The sequence below is a fragment of the Cricetulus griseus genome, chromosome 3, assembly GCF_003668045.3.
Source record: "Cricetulus griseus strain 17A/GY chromosome 3, alternate assembly CriGri-PICRH-1.0, whole genome shotgun sequence".
NCBI classification, from domain to species: domain Eukaryota; kingdom Metazoa; phylum Chordata; class Mammalia; order Rodentia; family Cricetidae; genus Cricetulus; species Cricetulus griseus.
This window is the reverse complement of record NC_048596.1, coordinates 142,421,863-142,442,676: the sequence shown is the minus strand read 5'-3', so window position 1 is coordinate 142,442,676 and position 20,814 is coordinate 142,421,863. Positions and strand designations below refer to the sequence as shown.

The following is a 20,814-nucleotide window of genomic DNA, read 5'->3' as shown; positions in this document are numbered from 1 at the left end:
GGAGGCCAAGCCTTCTGTAAATCCTCTTGCATAATCCCTTAATCTAAGCCACACTCACCTACATCCTCAATTAGGATACCGAAGCTGATTGTTTAGGAGATACTGCAATAGATGCAGCTTAATTAGCACCGTCTTCCCTCTGTGGAGTCTTCTTCCCTGGGGTCCTGTTTGTTTACATTCCTAGTCCTACAGCTACCATTCAGTCTGAAGAAAGTTCAAGAGCATGACAGTGTTCTCTCTCTTACACACACACACACACACACACACACACACACACACACACACACACACACAAAGGACAAGGAAAATACCAGCACACTTGCCACACATACCTTAAATATTCTATTTTTAGTGCACCTGACTCAATTTTTTTTTAGGAAATCAGGGACAATTTTCCATGGCCAAATTATCTATATTAAAAATTTAGCATATTTTTCCCTGACTATCCCTTTACTGGCAACAAACATTTATTTGAATGAATTCACAAGGCAAATGCAAAAAAATGATGACCAACACAAAATGAACTCCATGGTATTTTTAGGACCTTTTGTCTCATATTGCTTTGTTTCTGCATTTTTGTCTTGTTATTTTTTGTTTGTATATTATGGCCTCTGATTTTGTGTTTTATGATGTGTGTGTGTCTCTGTGTGTGTGTGTGTGTGTGTGTGTGCATGCACACATTTGCTTTATTCTCTTATATTACCTTTATACCATCAGGCAGCTCCCTACTCTTGCAAGAGATCTCCTGTTCTGTTCATTTATTATGTATAATGTCCAGGCTGTACACATTTTCTTCTCTATTACAGACACTGTCCTGCCCCATGCTTTTGCTCAAGGCTATCACTTTTGTGTGTCAGAATAATTCAAGGTGCCCTTTTTTCCTGTTCTTGCACACTTCCCAGGAGCTCACCTTTGTTTTGGCACTTGTCCAATTCAGTAGTTTCTCCTAAGGAGGAGTTTTCTCACTGAGTACTCTCCTCACCCTCTTTGATATCATCCCCCAACTGGAAGGACATCATACTGCATTTCCTTGCTCTTTTGCTATAGCCTCAGCTCTGTTCTCAGAACTAAGCACTTTGTTCTCAGTTCCACTTCTAGTAACTCGGGAGTGCAACTATTAAACCCTTCAAGTGGATTAAAATGTTTGGAAGAATAAAAAACGCACTTAAAATGTTAATTGCCCATCAATTTTTCAACAGTCCTTTTCTTCTACCTCCTGTTTATCTCCTATTTGGTTCTCATCAGAACAAAGAGTGACTAAGCATCTTGGGGAAACAGAAGCATACCGAGAGTTTTAAACTCACAAGCAAGCCCATTTGTGAAGAGAAGCCTCATCCTCTGTAATTTAGTTTGAAGTCGATGTCACTGCCATATGGTTATATAGAATGTACAAAGCTGCCTGTTTATAACACATTTTCATATTAATTGTTTAAGAGACAGCAGAACAAAAGGAGAAACTGAGGCTTGGGATTATCACAGTAAACTGATGTCCTTGGTAACAGCTTGTGTACGGACAGGCTAAACCTAGTACACACCTGTGAGCTCAGTCCCATGGGTTCTCCTCCCTTACGCCAACGCCAACTTTAACTATAAGAAGGATACTATTAGGACAATTTCTCTCACTCTTCTTTTAGTTGGCCAGGTACAGGTGCACAAGGCTTTGAAGATGGAAGCATAATTAAGACAGATGTTATGATAGGCCATTTACAGACTTGTGCTTTCAAGCCCTGCAGTGAGTCTAACAGCACAGAATAGAGCAGGCATGCCTCATCGAAAATCAACTGTTGCTGCACATTCATGCAGATTGAAATGCCTCCCCAAAATTCAAAAGCAAAGTGGTACTTAGTGATTTCAACACTTACCATCCACACTAGATATCTTACAGAGAAAATAATTTTCATGTTTTGAAAACAACTGTAAGGCCATAAATATAAATGAAATTCATGGACCATTTAAATATCATTAGCCTCACTCTCACAGAACATCAGTGAGAATGGAAAAGTAGTTAAGAGTTGGATCACTGAGCCCACCCACGTGCTGCTGTTCAGTCGACATGGAGTGAGAGGCTCAGCTGAGCTCTCGGGGAAGCCACGTGTTGGCACTTCATCTCTCCTTCTTCCCCCAAAACAACTATTTGAGTTCTAACATTATTTATAACAGTGTTGGTTGCTAAATATTCTTTCTGATAAGAAGACATAGGGAGCACTATAGAGAGGTGTGTTAAAATGAGCATCTACTAGATTCCAAGGTTTCTCAGAAGAAGCTCATGATGTTGGAGTCATCACTCAAGCATTCATTATTATGTAGATGACTGCAAGAACACGAGAACACAAGGTCTGGGATCAGATATGAACCTACCCACCATCTCTGCCCTGTATGATCTGAGTACAAGTCTCTCCACTTCTCTGAATGTCAGTTTATCTGATGTCAAATAGGAATCCCAAACCTTTCTATACACCTTACTGGTAGTAAAGAAGAACAACTAAGAAAATAACAGAAAATCTTGAGGGATCCTGTATCTTTTCTTTCTGTAACAATTCAGCTACTACCTGATAGAGATTGACAGTCATAAAACTGTCAATATGGATGCAAATATTAGAGAATGGAGATGTCAGTGGGAGAATATAGGTAAGACTGAGAAGCTCCTTCCAGGTATAGGGTTATTCTTAATATTTAAATGTGCAAGAGGCTTTTCTGGGAGCAAGGATGAAATGGGGATCTTGGGACACTTGAAAAAGATTCTGATTCAGTCAGTCAGGACTAAAACATGAATTCCAACTCATTGTTACCTACCCCAGATGATTCTGAGGAAAACCTGAGACTTCCAATGAACCTTTCATCTATGTCCCAGCAGCTTGCTCAGCAGATTGCTGATAAGTGTCTTGGGAACAAAGTCAAGAGTTCACAATAAATTTTTCATGTAGAGTTGCAGAGTGTGAGATACTTAGGCAATGTTTTCAACTGAATAGGTGCTTCTTGTGTACTTATTCAATAGATTAGTTAACTTTAGTTATTTCCTATTTCAGACTTTCTAGTTTCACAAGTAAATATGGGTTATGAATTAGTGTGGAAACCATAACAAAGAACAAAATTTCTCAAGGGCTGTCCTTTTCTTTTCTTAGAATACAAACTCTATTTTGACTGGGGAAATGATCACTCAGAATGGCTTCCTAGAATAGTTTGCCTGACTTATGGTCACCCAACTTAGATGCTGACAACTTAGGTTTGCTTCGAAAGACACAGTGCTCACTCTGTTACTTTTCCCCTTCCATAGTAGAAAAGTGAACAATTAAAGATAAAAATTTCACAGGACCAGAAGTCAAGAGCCATGTCACAGAATCAGCAGGCATAAAGGATGAAGGGATAAGCTGGTAACTCTTCAAAGATCATCCAAGGATATTTATTTTATTCTATGATTTTTTATTTGAATTAGAAAGATTAATTGATATGTCAATACCAATTCCTATTCCTCCCCTACTAACCCTCCCCTGACCTCCCACTAACACACTACCTATCCCATACCCTTCTGCTCCCCAGGAGGTGAGGTGAGGCCTTCCATAGGGGGGTCTTTAGAGTCTGTCATATCCTTTGGGAGAGGCCTAGGCCCACCCCTTGTGTCTAGGCTCAGGGAGTGTCATTCCATGTGGGACAGACCCCCAAAGTCCATTCCTATGCTAGGGATAAGTACTGATCCACTACAAGGGGCCCCAAAGAGGGGCCTCACTGACACCCATATAGAAGGGGTCTGGATCAGTCCCAGGCTTGTTTTCCACATATCAGTCTGGGTACAAAGAGCTCTCCCTTGTACAGGTCAGCTGTTTCTGAGTGTTTCACCAGCCTGGTCTGGACCCCTTTGCTCATCAGCCCTCCCTCTCTGCAATTGGATTCCAGTTCAGTTCAAAGTTTAGCAGTGTGTGTCTTCTACTTCTACCAACAGCTGGATGAAGGCTATAGGGTGGCATATAAGTTAGTTATCTATCTCATTATCAGGGGAGGCATTTAAGGTAACCTCTCCTCTGTTGCTTAGATTGTTAGTTGGTGACATCTTTGTAGCTCTCCAGACATATCCCTAGTGCCTGAATTTTCTGTAAACTTAAAATGGCTCCCTCTATTATATGCTCTCTTCTGTTCTTCCCCCAACTCAGCCTCCCTGCCCCATCATGTCCTCGTCACCCCTCCTCTTCTCCCCTTCTCATTCTCCTAGTTTGCCCCCCCCCACCAGAGCTCCCAATTTGTTCAGGAGATCTTGTCACTTTCCTATTTCAGGGGACCATGTATGTCTCTCTTAGGGTACTCCTTGTTTACTACCTTCTCCAGCAGTGTGTACTGTAGGCTGGTAATTCTTTACTCTATGTCAAAAATCCACATATGAGTGAGTACATAGCACATTTGTCTTTTTGTGACTGGGTTACCTCTCTCAGAAAGGTTTCTTCTAGTTCAATCCATTTGCCTGCGAATTTCAAGATTCCATTTTTTTTTTTAATGCTGAGTAGTACTCAATTGTGTATATGTACATTTTCTCTATCCATTCTTCAGATGAGGGGCATCTAGGTTGCTTCCAGGTTCTGGCTATTACAAATAGTGCTGCTGTGAACACCGTTGAACAGATGTCCTTGTTGTATGAATGTGCTTCTTTTGGGTATATGACTAAGAATGGAATTGCTGGATCCACTGATTCCCATTTTCCTGAAGGGTCACCATACTGAATTCCAAAGTGGCTGTATGCATTGGCACTCCCACCAGCAGTGGAGGAGTGTTCCCCTTTCTCTACAACCTCTACAGCATAAATTGTCATTGGTGTTTTTGATTTTAGCCATTCTGACAGGAGTAAGATAATATCTCAGAGTTGTTTTGATTTGCATTTCCCTGATGGCTAAGAATGTTGAACACTTTCTTATGTGTCTTATAGCCATTTTAACTTCGTCTAGTGAGAATTGTCTATGTAGTCTGTACCCCACTTTTTAATTGGATTGTTTGGTGTTTTGGAGACTAGCTTCTTGAGTTCTTTGTAAATTTTGGAGATCAGCCCTCTGTCAGATGTGGAGTTGGTGAATATCATTTCCTAATCTGTGGGCTGCTGTTTTGTCTTGCTGACTCTGTCCTTTGCCTTACAGAACCTTCTCAATTTTAGGAGTCCCATTTATTAATGGTTGATCTCAGTGTCGGTGCAGATGTAATGTTCAGGATGCGGTCTCCTGTACCAATTAATTCAAGGATATTTCCTAGTTTCTCTTCTAATAAGTTCACTGTGGCTGGATTTATGTTTAGGTCTTTGATCCATTTGGACTTAAGTTTTGTGCATGGTGATAGACATGGATCTATCTGCAGTCTTCTACATGCCAGCATCCAGTTATGCCAGCACCATTTGTTGAAGATGCTTTCTTTATTCCATTGTATAGCTTTAGCTTCTTTGTCAAAAATCAGGTGTTCGTAGCTGTGTGAGTTAATATCTGGGTTTTCAACTTGATTCCATTGGTCTATCTGTCTATTTTTGTGCCAATACCAAGCTGACTTCAGGACTATAGCTCTATAATAAAGCTTGAAATCAGGGATGGTGATGCCTCCGGAAGTTATTTTATTGTACAGGGTTTTTTGTTGTTGTTGGTTTTTGTTTGTTTGTTTATTTGTTTGTTTTTGCTATCCTGGGTCTTTTGTTTGTTCATATAAAGTTGAAAATTATTTTTTCAAGGTCTGTGAATAATTGTGCTGCTGTTATAATGGGGATTGCATTGAATCTGTAGATTGCTTTTGGCAAGATTGCCATTTTTTATTATGTTGATCTTCCCTATCCAAGAACACAGGACATCCTTCCATTTTCTGGTTTCTTCTTTAATTTCTTTCTTTAAAGAATCATAATTGTTATGATACAGGTCTTTCACTTTTCTTGGTTAACATTACCCCCAGGTATTTTATGTTGTTTGTGGCAATTGTAAAGGGTGATGTTTCTCTGATTTTTTTCTCAGCACATTTATCATCCATATATAGTAGGGACACTGAATTTTTTTAGTTAATCTTGTATCCTGCCACTTTGCTGAATGTGTTTAAGAGCTATAAGAGTTCCCTGGTAGAGTTTTTGGGTCACTTACATAGACTATATATCATCTGCAAACAATAAAAGCTTGACTTCTTCCTTTCCGATTTGTATCCCCTTGATCTCATTTTCTTGTCTTACTGCTCTAGGTAGAACTTCAAGGACAATATTGAAGAGATAAGGAGAGAGTGGACAGCCTTGTCTTGTTCCTGATTTTAGAGGAATACCTTTGAGTTTCTCTCCATTTATTTTGATGTTGGCTGATGGGTTACTGTATATTGCTTTTATTATGTTCAGGTATGTTCCTGTTATACCTGATCTTTCCAGGACCTTTATCAGGAAGGAGTGTTGGATTTTGTCAAAGGCTTTCTTAGCATCTAGTGAGATGATCATGTGTTTTTTCTTCTTCATTTGGTTTATATGGTGGATTACATTGATAGATTTTTGATGTTGAACCAACCCTATATCACAGGGATGAAGCCTACTTGATCATGGTGGATGATTTTTCTTATATGTTCTTGGATTCCATTTGCCAGTATTTTATTGAATATTTTTGCACCAATGTTCATGAGGGATATTGGTCGGTAGTTCTCTTTCTTAGTTGTAGCTTTTGGTGGCTTGGGCACCAAGGTAATTATAGCCTCATAAAAAGAAAAAGAGTTTGGCAATGACCCTTCTGCTTCTATTGTGTGGAAAAATTTGAGGAGTATTGGTATTACCTCTTCTTTGAATTTCTAGTAGAATTCTGCTCTGAAGACAGCTAGCCATGGGCTTTTTTGGCTGGGAGACTTTTGATGACTGTTTCTATTTCCTTAGGGGTTTTAGGTCTAAGTTGCTTATCTGTTCTTGGTACAATTTTGGTAACTTGATAGCTGTCCAGAAAATTGCCCATTTCCTTTAAATTTTCCAATTTTGTGCTGTACAGGTTTTCAAAGTATGATCTGAAGATTCTCTGGATTTCTTCAGTGTCTATTGTTATGTCCCCATTTTCATTTCTGATTTTGTTAATTTGCATGTTCTCTCTCTGCCTTTTGGTTAGTTTGGATAAAGTTTTGTCTATCTTGTAGATTTTCTCTAAGAACCAACTCTTTGTTACATTGATTCTTTGAATTGTTTTGTTTGTTTCCACTTTGTTGATTTCTGCCCTCAGTTTGATTATTTCCTGGCATCTACTCCTCCAGGGTGAATTTGCTTCCATTTGTGCTGTGAAACCTCTGGTGTGACTATTCTCCAGTAGCTTCATGTGAACACTATGAACTTTCCTCTTAGTACTGCTTTCAATGTGTCCCATAAGTATGGGTATGTTGTGTCTTCATTTTCATTGAATTCTCGGAAGTCTTTAATCCCTTTCTTTATTTCTTCCTTGACCCAGGAATGGTGCAATAGCATGTTGTTCAATTTCCTTGAGCTGGTAGGTTTTCTGCAATTTGTGTTGTTTTTGAATTCTAATTTTAAAGCATGGTGGTCTGATAAGACTCAGGGGGTTATTCCAATTTTTTTATACCTGTTGAGGTTTGCTATGTTGCCAAGTATGTTGTCGATTTTAGAGAAGGTTCCATGTGATGATGAAAAGAAGGTATATTCTTTTTTGTTTGGATGGAAAGTTTTATAGATGTCTTTCAATCCCACTTGGGCCATAACTTCTGTTAGTTCCTTTGTCTCTTTGTTAAGTTTCTGTCTTGTAGTTCTGTACAGTGGTGAGAGTGGGGTGTTGAAGTCTCCCAATATAACTGTGCCATGTCTTATTTGTGATTTGCCTTTTTTTGTGGTACCAATTCTTTTTTTTTCTTTTCTTTTCTTTTTTTCCTTTTTGTTTTATTTGAGTTACAAACAGGATTTAATTACATGAAAATCCCAGTTCCCTTCTCCCTCCACTCCTCCTCTACCACTCCCCCCAACTAAAACCCTACTTATCACATATCCTTTCTTCTATTCTTCCCCTGACTCAAACTTTCTGCTCACACATGCCCTCTGCATCTTTCCTCTTCTTCCCTTCTCATTCTTGTAACTCTCTCCCCACTCTTCCCATGCTCTCAATTTGCTCAGGGGATCTTGACCCTTTCCCCTTCTCCAGGGGACAAAGTTTGTCTCTTTTAGGGTCCTCCTTATTTACTAGTTTCTCTGGCAGTGTGGATTGTAGGCTATTAATCCCTTACTCTATGTTTAAAATCCACATATGACTGAGTACATATCATGTTTGTCTTTTTGTGATTGGGTTACCTTGCTCAGAATGGTTTCTTCTAGTTCCATCCATTTTCCTGCAAATTTCAAGATTCCATTGTTTTTTCTTGCTGAGTAGTACTCCATTGTGTAAATGTACCAAATTTTTTCTATCCATTCTTCGGTTGAGGGACATCTAGGCTGCTTCCAGTTTCTGGCTATTACAAATAGTGCTGCTATGAACATCGTTAAACAGATGTCTTTGTTGTATGAATGTGCTTCTTTTGGGTACATGCATAGGAGTGGAATTGCTGGATCTTGTGGTAGACTGATTCCCATTTTCTTGAGGAGTTGCCATACTGCTTTCCAAAGTGGCTGTACAAGTTGGCACTCCCACCAGCAGTGGAGAAGTGTTCCCCTTTCTCCACATCTTCTCCAGCATAAATTGCCATTGGTGTTTTTGATTTTAGCCATTCTGACAGGAGTAAGATAATATCTCAGAGATGTTTTGATTTGCATTTCCCCAATGGCTAAGGATGTTGAACACTTTCTTATGTGTCTTTCAGCCATTTTAGATTCCTCTAGTGATAATTGTCTATTTAGTTCTGTACCCTACTTTTAAATTGGATTGTTTGGTGTTTGGGAGACTACCTTCTTGAGTTCTTTGTATATTTTGGAGATCAGTCCTCTGTCAGATGTGGGATTGGTAAATATCTTTTCCCAGTCTGTGGGCTGCCGTTTTGTCTTGCTGACTGTGTCCTTTGCCTTACAGAAACTTCTCAGTTTCAGGAGGTCCCATTTATTAATTGTTGATCTCAGTGTCTGTGCTACTGGTGTTATGTTCAGGAAGCAGTCTCCTCTACCGATTAATTCAAAGGTATTTCGCACTTTATCTTCTAATAGGTTCAGTGTAGCTGGGTTCATGTTGAGGTCTTTGATCCATTTTGACTTAAGTTTTGTGCAGGACAAAAGGCTTGGGTCTGTCTGTAGTCTTCTATATGTTTGCACCAGTTATGCCAGCACCATTCGTTGAAGCTGTTCTCTTTGTTCCAGTGTATATATTTGGATTGTTTGTCAAAAATCAGGTGTTCATAGGTGTGTGGGTTAATATCACGGTTTTCAACTCTATTCCATTGGTCTACCTGTCTATTGTGATTTGCCTTTTAATAATATTTCTTTTATGAATGCTGGTGCCTTTGTATTTGGGGCATAGATGTTTAGAATTGTGATTTCTTCCTGATGATGAATATGAAATGACATTGTTTCTGTGATGAATATGAAATGACATTCTTCATCCCTTTTGATTGATTTTAGTCTGAAGTCTAATTTTTTTGATACTAGGATAGCTACCCCAGCTCATTTCTTGGGTCCATTTGATTGGAATATCTTATCCCAACCCTTTACTATGAGGTAATGTCTGTCTTTGAAGTTGAGGTGTGTTTCTTGTATGCAGCAGAAGGATGGATTCTGTCTTTGTATCCAGTCTGTTAGCCTGTGTCTTTTATAGTCGAGTTAAGACCATTAATATTGAGGGAAATAAAGACTATTGAGTGCTTATTCTTGTTTGTTTTTTATTTGTTGTTGGTAGTGGTATTTTTATGATAAATCTTTCTGCCAAAAGCCTCTGAGCCCCACCATCATATGTAAGCTTTACGTCAGCCGCCTGCCCAAGTTAGGGCCCAAATGAATATGTAGAAACTTGTATTAGGTACAATGCTGCTTGGCCAATGACTAGGATTCTTATCTGTTAGCTCAGTCTAAATTATCATAAATCTATATATTTTAAAAGACTTATCTTATCGGACGCCTTATTGGTGTCCCTCCTTGCTGGTGGCTCACATTGTGCTGCTGGAGGAGGCGAAGGGGAAAGAGGGATGCTTCCTGTTTCTCCTTCGCTTAAATATGAGTCTTCTTGCTATGTCATTACCTGTCTGGATCATCACTTTTCTACTACATTTCCCAGAATCCTCTTTGACTCCTATGTCCCATCTACTTGCTGTCTCATTGGCCAAACAGTATTTTATTTAACAATCAATAAGATAAACATACACAGAAGTACTTCCCCCATCAGGTATTGTATGTGGATTTACCCTGCTTTTTCTTTTGGGTTTTGGTAAAGCGGGATTATCTATTGCCTATGTTTTTGTGAGTGTAGTTAATTTCCTTAGGTTGGAGTTCTCCTTCCAGTACTTTCTGTAGGGCTGGATTAGTGGTTACATATTGTTTAAATCTGGTTTTGTCATGGAATATCTTGTTTTCTCCATTTATAGTGATTGCAAGTTTTGCTGGGTATAGTTGTCTGTTCTGGAATCCGTGTTCTCTTTAATTTGGTAGACTATCTATCCAGGGCCTTCTAGCTTTCAGAGATTCCATGGAGAAGTCAGGTGTAATTTTGATAGGTTTGCCTTCATATGTCACTTGGCCTTTTTCCTTTGCTGCTCTTAATATTCTTTCTTTATTCTGTACGTTTGGTGTTTTAATTATTATGTGATGAGGGGACTTTCTTTTCTAGTCCACACTATTTGGTGTTCTGTAGGCTTCATGTACTTTCATTAGCAATGTCTTTCTTTAGGTTGGGAAAGCTTTCATCTATGAATTTGTTGAACATGTTTTCTGCACCTTTGAGTTGTGTTCCTTCCCCTTCTTCTATACCTATTATCCTTAGGTTAGGGTTTTTTCATGGTGTCCCATATTTCCTGGATATTTTGTGTTAAGGATTTGTTCCACTTAAGATTTTCTTTGCTTGATGAATTTATTTCCTCTAGTTTATCTCAGCGTCTGAGATTCTGTCTTCCATCTCTTATATTCTGTTTGTTATGCTTGCATCTGTGGTTCCTGATTGTTTACTCAGCTTTTTCATTTCCAGCATTCCTTCAGTTTGCATTTTCTTTATTGTCTCTAGTTCAGTTTTCAGGTCTTGAACTGTTTCCTTCAGCTGTTTAATTGTATTTCCTTGGCTTTCCTTGATTACTTGCATCTTTTGGTTTGTCTTTTCTTCCATTTCTCTGAGGGATTTTCTCATTTCCTCTCTTAGGGTCTCTATCATCTGCATGAAGTTGTTTATAAGGTTGCTCTCTTCTGCTTCATCTGTGTTGGGATGTTCTGGTCTTGCTGGTGTAGAGTCCTAGACTCTGGTGTCCTTATATTGGTTTCCTTGTTGTTGGATGTATTCTTCTATTGCCATGTTCCCATATCTTCTTCCACTGGGTGCAGATGATGTTTCTTACTTTCCTGGTGCATATGGGTCTGGGGTTCTCTTCTGGTGGGTGCAGGCAGGTCTGATGCATTCACTCTCCAGGTAGGTGGGAGGTGGACTAGCACAGAGATGTCAGCAGATTCTGGCTTGCTTTGTCCTCAGGGGTCAAGTTGACCTGCCTGCAGACCCCAGGACGGAGATTACCAGAGTGGTCAGGCAGAAGTTGAGCCCAAGGCAGGGGTGGAAACAGCTCATCTCTGCCCTGAGTGGGGGCAGGAGTAGCCCAGCCATCTCAGCAGACTCAGGGTTGCTTGGTCCTCGGTGGTGGAGTCCATCTCCAAGGATTTTTAATTTTTGTAAAAAGTTTATCTTGCAATGGTTTTAGGATTGGGGCATTTGTGACATCAAACAATAAAAGCCTCAGTTGAAGATGTAGGGTTTGTCCTAAGTGATGCCAAACCCTGTCTTGCTGAACCACACATACCTCACTTGCTAAATGAGCTGTATGGCACCAGCAAATGAGGCTGTAAAGGGAACCTCAGGTAGGTGCTTAATGAAACACCTCCCACCCTGTAGGTGAACCATTTTCTTTGCATTTTTGCTACAATAGTATAATTTTATAAATTAGTATTTATTTCTATAGGACTGTGATAAAAATACCAAAGTAGCATAACTTGGAAGGAAAATAGGATCTTCCACCTCTAAGCTTCATGGGAACTTCTGCTTTAAAGACCCTGAGGGGATGAAACTCTAGCCAAGACTGTATGGGACTTTAGGATTTTGATTGTTTGCTGAGAGCAATGAGAAAAGAATGCAGGGACAAAGCTAGGTTCTAAGGCCCCTAAAAATATCAAGGGAATGTCTGTGCTATAGACATTAGGAAGGAGAGCCAGGTGATGAATTTATTATTCATGACATGAGAACAGCAAGGCTCCTGATAAAGACTCTTTGAGTCATAGTCTCATCATCATGAGAAATAGCCCATCACTGTAGAGGAGATAGGAAGATTCATGGCTTGTGCATCCTTGTCCTTGAGAATCCTGCAGAGGACTGATACTGGAGTTGCATAGGAAGTGAGTCTCATGGACCACTCAGATAATCTGTATTATTTAAATATCAAGCAAGGTGGTATGGGAGCAGGGAAGGACTGGGGGTGGTTAGTTTAATACATTTGAAAGTCACTTGAAGTTTTTCCTTTAGCTAGGAGCATAAAACTAGGAATGTCAATTACATTCAGAATGTACAGCCAGGATGAGATTTTAGTGTCTTCTGTGAGCAGTATTCCATATGCTAAAGTGGAGACTGAAAAAGAAACCACAGTGCTTACATTTTGACTCAGTACATGCAAGTGGCTTTGAGCCCAAGATTTTGCATTTGTAATGAATGTCCAGTTGACATTTATACTATTGATCAAGAGATGACATTTTCATTCCATAGAGGTCACAGGAAGTTCTTAAGTAAACTTGTCTGTTTTCCCATCTCTTTGAATATAAGGTGTACTATATGTATTGTAAATTGTAGTCTATACCTTCTTTGATCTAACTGTTGCTTTACTCAGGGCAAGAACTACATAGATCATTCAAACTTTTCTTTATAGCTTTGTAAATAAGTTCTCCTCCTCCTCCTCTTTCCTCTTCATTTCATTTCTTGCATACTTTTCCAGATGAGAGTGGGTCCTTTTGTTTTCATCTGTGCTGTAGAAAGGGCATTACAACCACACAACATGGCAGTACTATGACAGAGAAGAGTACCCTTCCTCAATAGTTTGTTTAAGAACATGGGTGTCCAGGGGCCATGGTAACATCTGGGTCCAAGCTGCTGCTGATGGCCATATCTGGCCAAAATCCTGCCTGAAGCTGAGGTCTGTGTTGATGTCTGTTGACCGCATTACCACAGGGGCCCATGAAAACCATGCATTGAACCATGTGTTGAGGTACGAAGGCTGTGCCACGCTGTTCTCACCCCTTACTGGACTGGTGAGAACCCAACACCCCATGCAGAGAAATGATTCTGCCTCTTGCCAGCCCTGGGATAATGAACCCTGATGGCCCCAGCAGAGGATAGTTGGCTCAACCCCTCATCACAGCCATGGGAGAGCTGGTTCTGCCTCTCACCTGTGTGTGTGTGTGTGGGGGGGTAGTCCCAGAAGCCTGGTCAGACCAACTCAGTTACCATTCAGATACATTACCAAGGCTTTGAGTTGTCACTCCCCAATATCTACCTCATGTACAACCTACTGGAGCTTGTGTAGGAACTGCAGGATATCCTAGAGAGGTTTTGGTAAGGGTCAAGTATTGATGGTGTGCCAGAAACCAGAGGCCTTGAATGTGATCAAAAGAACATTGCACAATGAACATTTGCAAGTAAAGCTCTTTGGACAAAAGGGTATACTACATGATACACAGCAGCTCCCAGTGCCACCAAGATGAATGAAGAGGCAATGGAGAGGAAGGAAAGACAGAGAAGTTAAGTGTTTTGGTTCTTTGTTTTGTTTTTGTTTGCTTTTTACTTGTTTTTAATTAATAATCCTCCCTGAAATTTTTTTATTTTTAATCTTATTCCTTTAGGGGGCATACTACAAGGGTGAAGGATGAATATGGAGAGATGGGAAAATCAGTGGCATTAGGGTACATGATGTGAAATTCCCCCCCAAAACAATAAAAAAACTATGTTAAAAAAGAACACAGATGTCAAAGACAAGGGATTGGATATTGGTCAAGACTTATCTTTGAATCATGATTTTATTTCAACTTGTAAGACTTAAAAGACTTCTTAGTCTTTGTATGTGTTCTCCCTTTGAAATCTTATGGGCTCTATCACTTGCATTAATCATAGGCTTTAAGGATACTTGAAGCATTAATAGTTATATAGTATAACTATTTGTATCTTTAGTGAGTGTTTTTGTAACAATAAAGTGGATACCCCTGAATCTCATATTTGTGATATATGAAATGAAGACATTTCAAATTTTAGCCTAATACAGGTGGCATTGTGATCCATTGAAATAATATATGCTGTAAAACATTTTGTATAATAGCAGCCATGAATAAATAACAAATACTGAACATGCTCATACATGAGACCCACACTCAGACACCAGCATTGTTTTCCTATTATTATTTGGTGGTGGCAGTAAAAGCTGATAGAGTGACTCTCTATAAAACTTCATCCCCAGTAGTACATAGAGAAAAAGTATATCTACTGACAAAAACAGTGCCAAATACATTTTATGTGGAGCTATGTATAGGTGTGCTAATGTAAAAAGATTTAATGTTAAGATTAATTGATCTGAGATTTACCTTTCCTAGGATTAAAATGTTGATGTCACTTTCATGTTCAATACTCAGTGTAGCATTTTCAGGGTTATTTCCTATAGAACAGCTGCAGCAGATTGCAGGGACTCTCCAGAAACCCCTCTCAATTCTTTAACTAGTCCCTTGACAATTTCACTGTTTTTGCCTCCCTCTGGCAATTCTGCTGGTTTGTCTAACTCCTGAAACTCCTCTAAACACAGAGCAGGTTCACTGTCTCTACAGATCAATTTAGGAGACATCGAACTCCTTTATGAGTTGTGAAATCCTTGGAAGAAAAAGTTTGCCATAACCCTTCCTACAATATTGAAGTGTTTACTTTGTTTTCATTTCTGTTTCAAAGTATCTTAGAAGATAATTTAAGAAAGGGAGGGTTTATTTCCTAGTAGAGTCTGTATAATAAAATCATCATTGAAAGAAGGACATGTTGCACTTATATTGAGGAAGCCAAAAGAAATGAAGACTAGTGCTCATGTTTTCTCTTTATTTCCCAGTTTTATCTACTGCTGAGCTTCAGCCCATGAAACAGTGTTGTCCACAAAAAAATGGGTCTTCCTCCTTTATTTAAACCTTCGTACAGAAGTCTTCAAAGACAAGCCCAGAAGTGTATCTCCCAAGTGATCCTAAATCAATTCAGGTTCACCATAAACACAAACCTTCTCACCGATTGCATACATACAGACACAATCAAACACATCAAAAACAGAACTCCTTTGTAATGGAAATGAATCATTACTGACAGAAGCAGAATGTTCTGTCTTCAAACGGATGTGCCTATTTCAGAGGAAGAACAAAGGGAATGCATAGAAAATAGGATTGGCTTCAGTGGCATTTACACTGAATATGTATTTAAACAGAAGAAAAATTCAGTGATTCATTTGTTCACATTACTGCTGAAATCTGCCATACATTTTCATAGCCTGTACAGGTTCAGAGCTGTCACCCAGAAGCCACTCAAGTTACTGTCCTGTTAATCCAACAAGATGATGCTGCATTTTCATGAGATGCAGAAGACATTAGTGTCATACAAAATTAAAATTGTCCATGTACTGACCCTATGTTAGCCACTGAACATGATTTACTTACTAAATATATTATCTGCAAAGTGAATCATGATATTTCCATCATTTTGTGAATTATAAAACAGAGAAAGGCAAGCTTTTGAGATTTTTTTCTAAAGTTGCTGGTTATAAGAAGTAGGATTCTAAACCAAGTTTTATGACCAAAGGACCAAGCCACTATTTAATATTGCATTCATAATATTAAGAAGTGAGCTTGATGTGAGATGGAACTAATTAGTGTAAGAAATATATAATTCATGTACTCAGTATATTGAAACTTGTTAATACATTTCTTGCAGCAAGCCTTTAAGACTTGAGCCTTTGTACTTACCCACTCAGAGTTCTGATGTGTAGATACTTCCAGAGATGACTTTGAAATTCCAATTGCTTGGTGCACATATACATTGAGGGGTCTCTTATAATTTGAAATGAATCAAACCAAGTTTAGTGCAAAACTCTCTTGCTAAAATAACTTCAATGAGAAAACTTTATGTACTTTTTTATTCTATTAACATTTTTTCACTTATTTTATGTACTGACCACAGTTACCCCTTTCTCCTTTCCTCCTCCCCCCCACACTCCCAGCTGCTCCTCCCCATCCACACCTCCCCCATCTCCATTCAGAAAGGGTGAGGCCTTCCATGGGCTTGGACAAAGCATGGCACATCAAGTAGATGTAGGATCTAGCTCCTCCCCCAGCATCAAAGCTGGGTAAGGTAATCCAGCATGGGGAACAGGTTCTCAAAAGTCAGCTAAGCATCAGGGGCAGGTCCTGATCTCACTGCTAGGAGCCTTACAAATAGACTAAGCTACACAACTGTCACACACCTGCAGGCTCTCTAACTTTTGCTCTAGAGTCCATGTGCTCCCACAAGCTCAGGTCAGCTATCTCTTTGGATTCCCCCTGGCTGGGATAAGCTATCTTCCTTTTCTTCAGGGGGACTCCTGGAGCTTGGACCAGTGGTTTTGTTATATCCATAGGCAGTTTAGAATTCAAGTTATTGAGGTTCATGTTGAACTGAGATAACTGCCTAGCTCTGGAGATGGTATGGCCATGCAGTAATAGCCTTAATTGTAAATTATTGAATGAAATTGTTGCCAGATTTCCTTAGTTTTAAGTCATTTTGCCAAATTATGACTTTTTAAGTTAGCAATTAGTCTACCCAAAGACAAAAACCATTATATTCAAACAGAGGAGTGATTAGTCATACAATCTTAATTGTTACAGCTTGGTTCCAATTATGAATCCTTCCCACTATATATTACGTTTTTCTTTGAAACATTTTTTATTCTGTTTTAGCAAAGATATTTTAGATCTCTGGTTTTACATTTCATAGTATATTTTTGGTGTTATTTTTCTTCATTGTCAACTTGGAATAATTCTACAATTCCCTGAAGTCACTTTTTCTTTCAGAAGCTAGAAAATTGTTTTAAAAATATCCTGCATATATTTATCATATAGCTGAGAATTTGTAGAGATCCAATATACCATGATTTATTTACCTATTTGCTTTAAATTTGAAGGAAATTCTCAATGATACTTTTAATGAAAATGAACTGGGGTAATTGTGTTTATTTTGTTCTTATTGTGCAAATTTTTTGTGAATAAGAAACCAGAGAGATTAAAAATCCATAAAGTAAATGACATCTTGACTTCACAAACACTAGTAAACTGACCTACATTGATGGGTTTCTGGAATAACCACACCTGCCTTAGATCTAACGCTAGATACGAAGGATTTTGTAAGATTTCTTCAATAAGGCATGACAGTGGCATGTATGTCCATAAGCTGAAACTTAATCACTAATGCATCAGTGTCAGGTGATAATAAGTCCTTCAGGGTACTAAGGATGTAAAGGGATGGTCAGAGAAGATATATCACTAGAGAGCTCCTCATCAGGTGAGGGGTCTGCTAGAACTTTGGTCTACAATATTCTGAACTCCAGAACCATAAAAAAATGAATGTCTGTTGGTGGTAAGCTGTCTTCTCTGTGGCATTTTATTACATTAGCCTGAGCTAATGCAGACACATGATTTTTTTTAATGTTGTTTCTGCCAGGGTTTAAGGAGTGAAGTGTCTGTGTTCATATATCCCCCCAATCCTTGTGACTTCTATATTATGAAAGATTTCCATTTGCAACATGACATATTTGAAAGAGCAAACCCATTTTGTGGCCTTTTTAAAAAAAGAAAAACATTTATGCAGAAAGAAATATGAGCCTAAAACAGTCCATTAAAGTTGTCTCTGCACAACCAGAGTTAAGAGGTCCTAAAATAGAAGATGCTTTCCCCAGCAAGACACAGCAATGTCTGGGTTTATTTTGGATAAATCACTGCAGGTGTTTTTCCTTAGTTTAGATTTAATCGCACTCAGGAGAAATTAGTGTACAGTTCTGCATATTTTCTACATCCTGGCCACAATGGAATATTTTATTTTAATTGAAAAAGAAATGTGATAAATGAATTTGCATACAGTTTTATTTGATGATATTAAGTTTGCTTAGCATCTAATTTTCATCATGAACATTCACTCAGGCCCCATCATTTTGCCTTATAATTGAGGTATAGATTCACTGCATTTCACAGATTGCTACCATCTTTGACTGTATGTTATTCCTTCCCCTCAAGTCAAGCCTATTTTTAAGTCTCACAGTATTTCTGTCTGTTATATTCAAACCCCTCCCTAAATATTCACTTGTGAACCATTTAATCATTATTGATATCTGATTAACATCTGATTTTATCTGTAAATATTTCAAAAAATGGAGACTCTGGCTAGCAATCTGTTGTTGTTGCTGTTTTTACCTACATCCAGACAAGAGATACCAGACTTGTGGTCTTTGTATCTGTTTCTCAAGCCAGGGTGTCTGTCCGTCTGAGCTACTGTGTGAACTGTGCTGAAATCTTACCAACAAAGATTAAACCTGGGTTCAAAGGATTTATTTGTGAAAAATATTTGCTTGCAGGACTGGAGAGATAGCTCAGTGATTTATATGCAGTTGATTCTATATAGTGATTCGTTATAGAAACCCAGGTTCAGTTTATAGCATTCAGATGGTGACCAACAACTCCCTCTCATGCCAGTTCTTCAGGATCAAATACCATTTTCTGATTTCTGTAGATGTTGAATACACATGGTACACCCATAGACATGAAAATAGCAAAAAATAATGACTATAACACATTTGGACTCGAGTTTTAAAATACAGAGTTTATTATTAAATAGCATCCCTAAGAATTTCAGATGTAAGTGCAAGCTGGATTGCCAAAAAAAGAGTAAGGATGTTTTTGTCCTTAAGCCATTCCACTTGTGAACACCCTCATTTGAGAGTCAATAAATAAGCGGTTCACAGGGTCTGGTATGTACTTCAGTGTCATGAAGTGCAGTGGCTTCAGCCTGACATCCTAGGAACTTCACTCTTGATTTAGAAGACCTTTGGATCATGGTCACGATCTTTACTAAATTCGTTAATGTAGCTAACATTCTTGAGGACCTATCCTATGCTGGTAAGTAAGGCTATGATGGATAACAGCACAATAATCACAGCTTTTGAACCTAAAGCAGATGCCAGCAACTGCTAGTGAGTACAAAGGAAATATCAACTGTCCATGTTCCTTGGCAGTAAGAGATATTTTGTGAATGTTGAATAACACACTTGTGAATCACGGTTTCCATATCTCAAGATACTGAAAGAACATGTGTTTCCTAATTTATCATTTATTAGATATTTATGTTATTACTTCCTTTACATTCCCATGAATTGTCACAGAAACAAAGATCATAGAAATGCTGTTTTGAAGGTCTGTATTTAGGATGCTCAACTGTGGTTAGAAGAAGAAACAGCACAGGCATGCCACTCTTAGTGACAGATCTTCAGATTTGCCTCAGCAACAGCATAGTCCTCATTCACTCTTCCACACATTTACTAAGGTTATTCAGTCACATCCATTGAAAACAAATGCTGGAGGATACTGTTTCCGGCACTGGAAGCATCAAAATATCAGGCACCAATTCAGTTTTAATTAAGACTGAGAATACAAAACTGAATATAAACAGCAGTCAAAACAAAACGCACAGCAACATAAAGTAACATTATGTGCTAGACTAGCCAGCAGACTTTGGAACCTTTATACCCATACACTTAGAAGTATGCACAGACTGTTCTCATCTCAACTCATGCTGCTTTACATATTGACAGTTTTCACTTGAATAGCATTTGGTTCTGAAAAAGTCAATGAAAAACTAAATTTCATTAAAATAACAATATCGATTCTGGCACAGCATATAATCACATCACATAATCATATGAAATGTTCATTACCTTTTAGAGTTAAGCTCACACATGTAAATTTTACCATTTTAATTGAAAATATGGATGATATTGTTTCTGCACTTTTAGTTAACATTATATCAACACAGTCAAAAGCCTTAGAGGTTGTGTCATTTCCATGTAACCTTATGCAAGCACACGAACATTTACATATGTGTATTTATACAAGTGTATGGATTATTTTCATATTTTCTAAAATTCAGGACAGAATTTTATATATTTCCTTTGAAATGCCCTTTTCACATCAACAACATGAATATACATCCAGGAGATGAGTTATGGATCTAAATTATTCTTGGTCAATGTCTATGTAATGAGCATTTGTATTTTATTTGATGTAATTCTTGCCTTCCCAAATTAGGAAAGTGGGTGATTTAAAAAAAAATAGTATACAATTTGTATTTCCAAGACTGAAAACAGAGTCTGAAAGACAAATGTCACTGAATAACTAAGAATGAACTGAACATTCGTCAGCAAGCGAAAATTTTAATATTAAAAAAAAACCTTTGTATTTGTCACCTACCCTTGGGTGTGGGGCATGCTCTGAGGTGTGCTTGAGATATTCAGTGACATTCCATTGGAGAAAAGTGATTTTTCCTTTGATGACAGGTACCATTTGCAAATAGCTTCTTGGTACAGAAGGGACTCTGTGTCCAGTTCTCCCTCTCAGTACTGGGATCCATATTTCTTTTTCATTTTCTTTTGTTTGAAAAAGAAAGATGA

General features: G+C 38.4%; 1 protein-coding gene across 1 annotated transcript in view; it reads left to right on the top strand.

Annotated features, from left to right (window-relative positions):
• Luzp2 (leucine zipper protein 2) overlaps positions 1 to 20,814 on the top strand; it is a 367,538-nt gene that overhangs the window by 250,557 nt on the left and 96,167 nt on the right. The gene's annotated exons all lie outside the window — the stretch shown is intronic.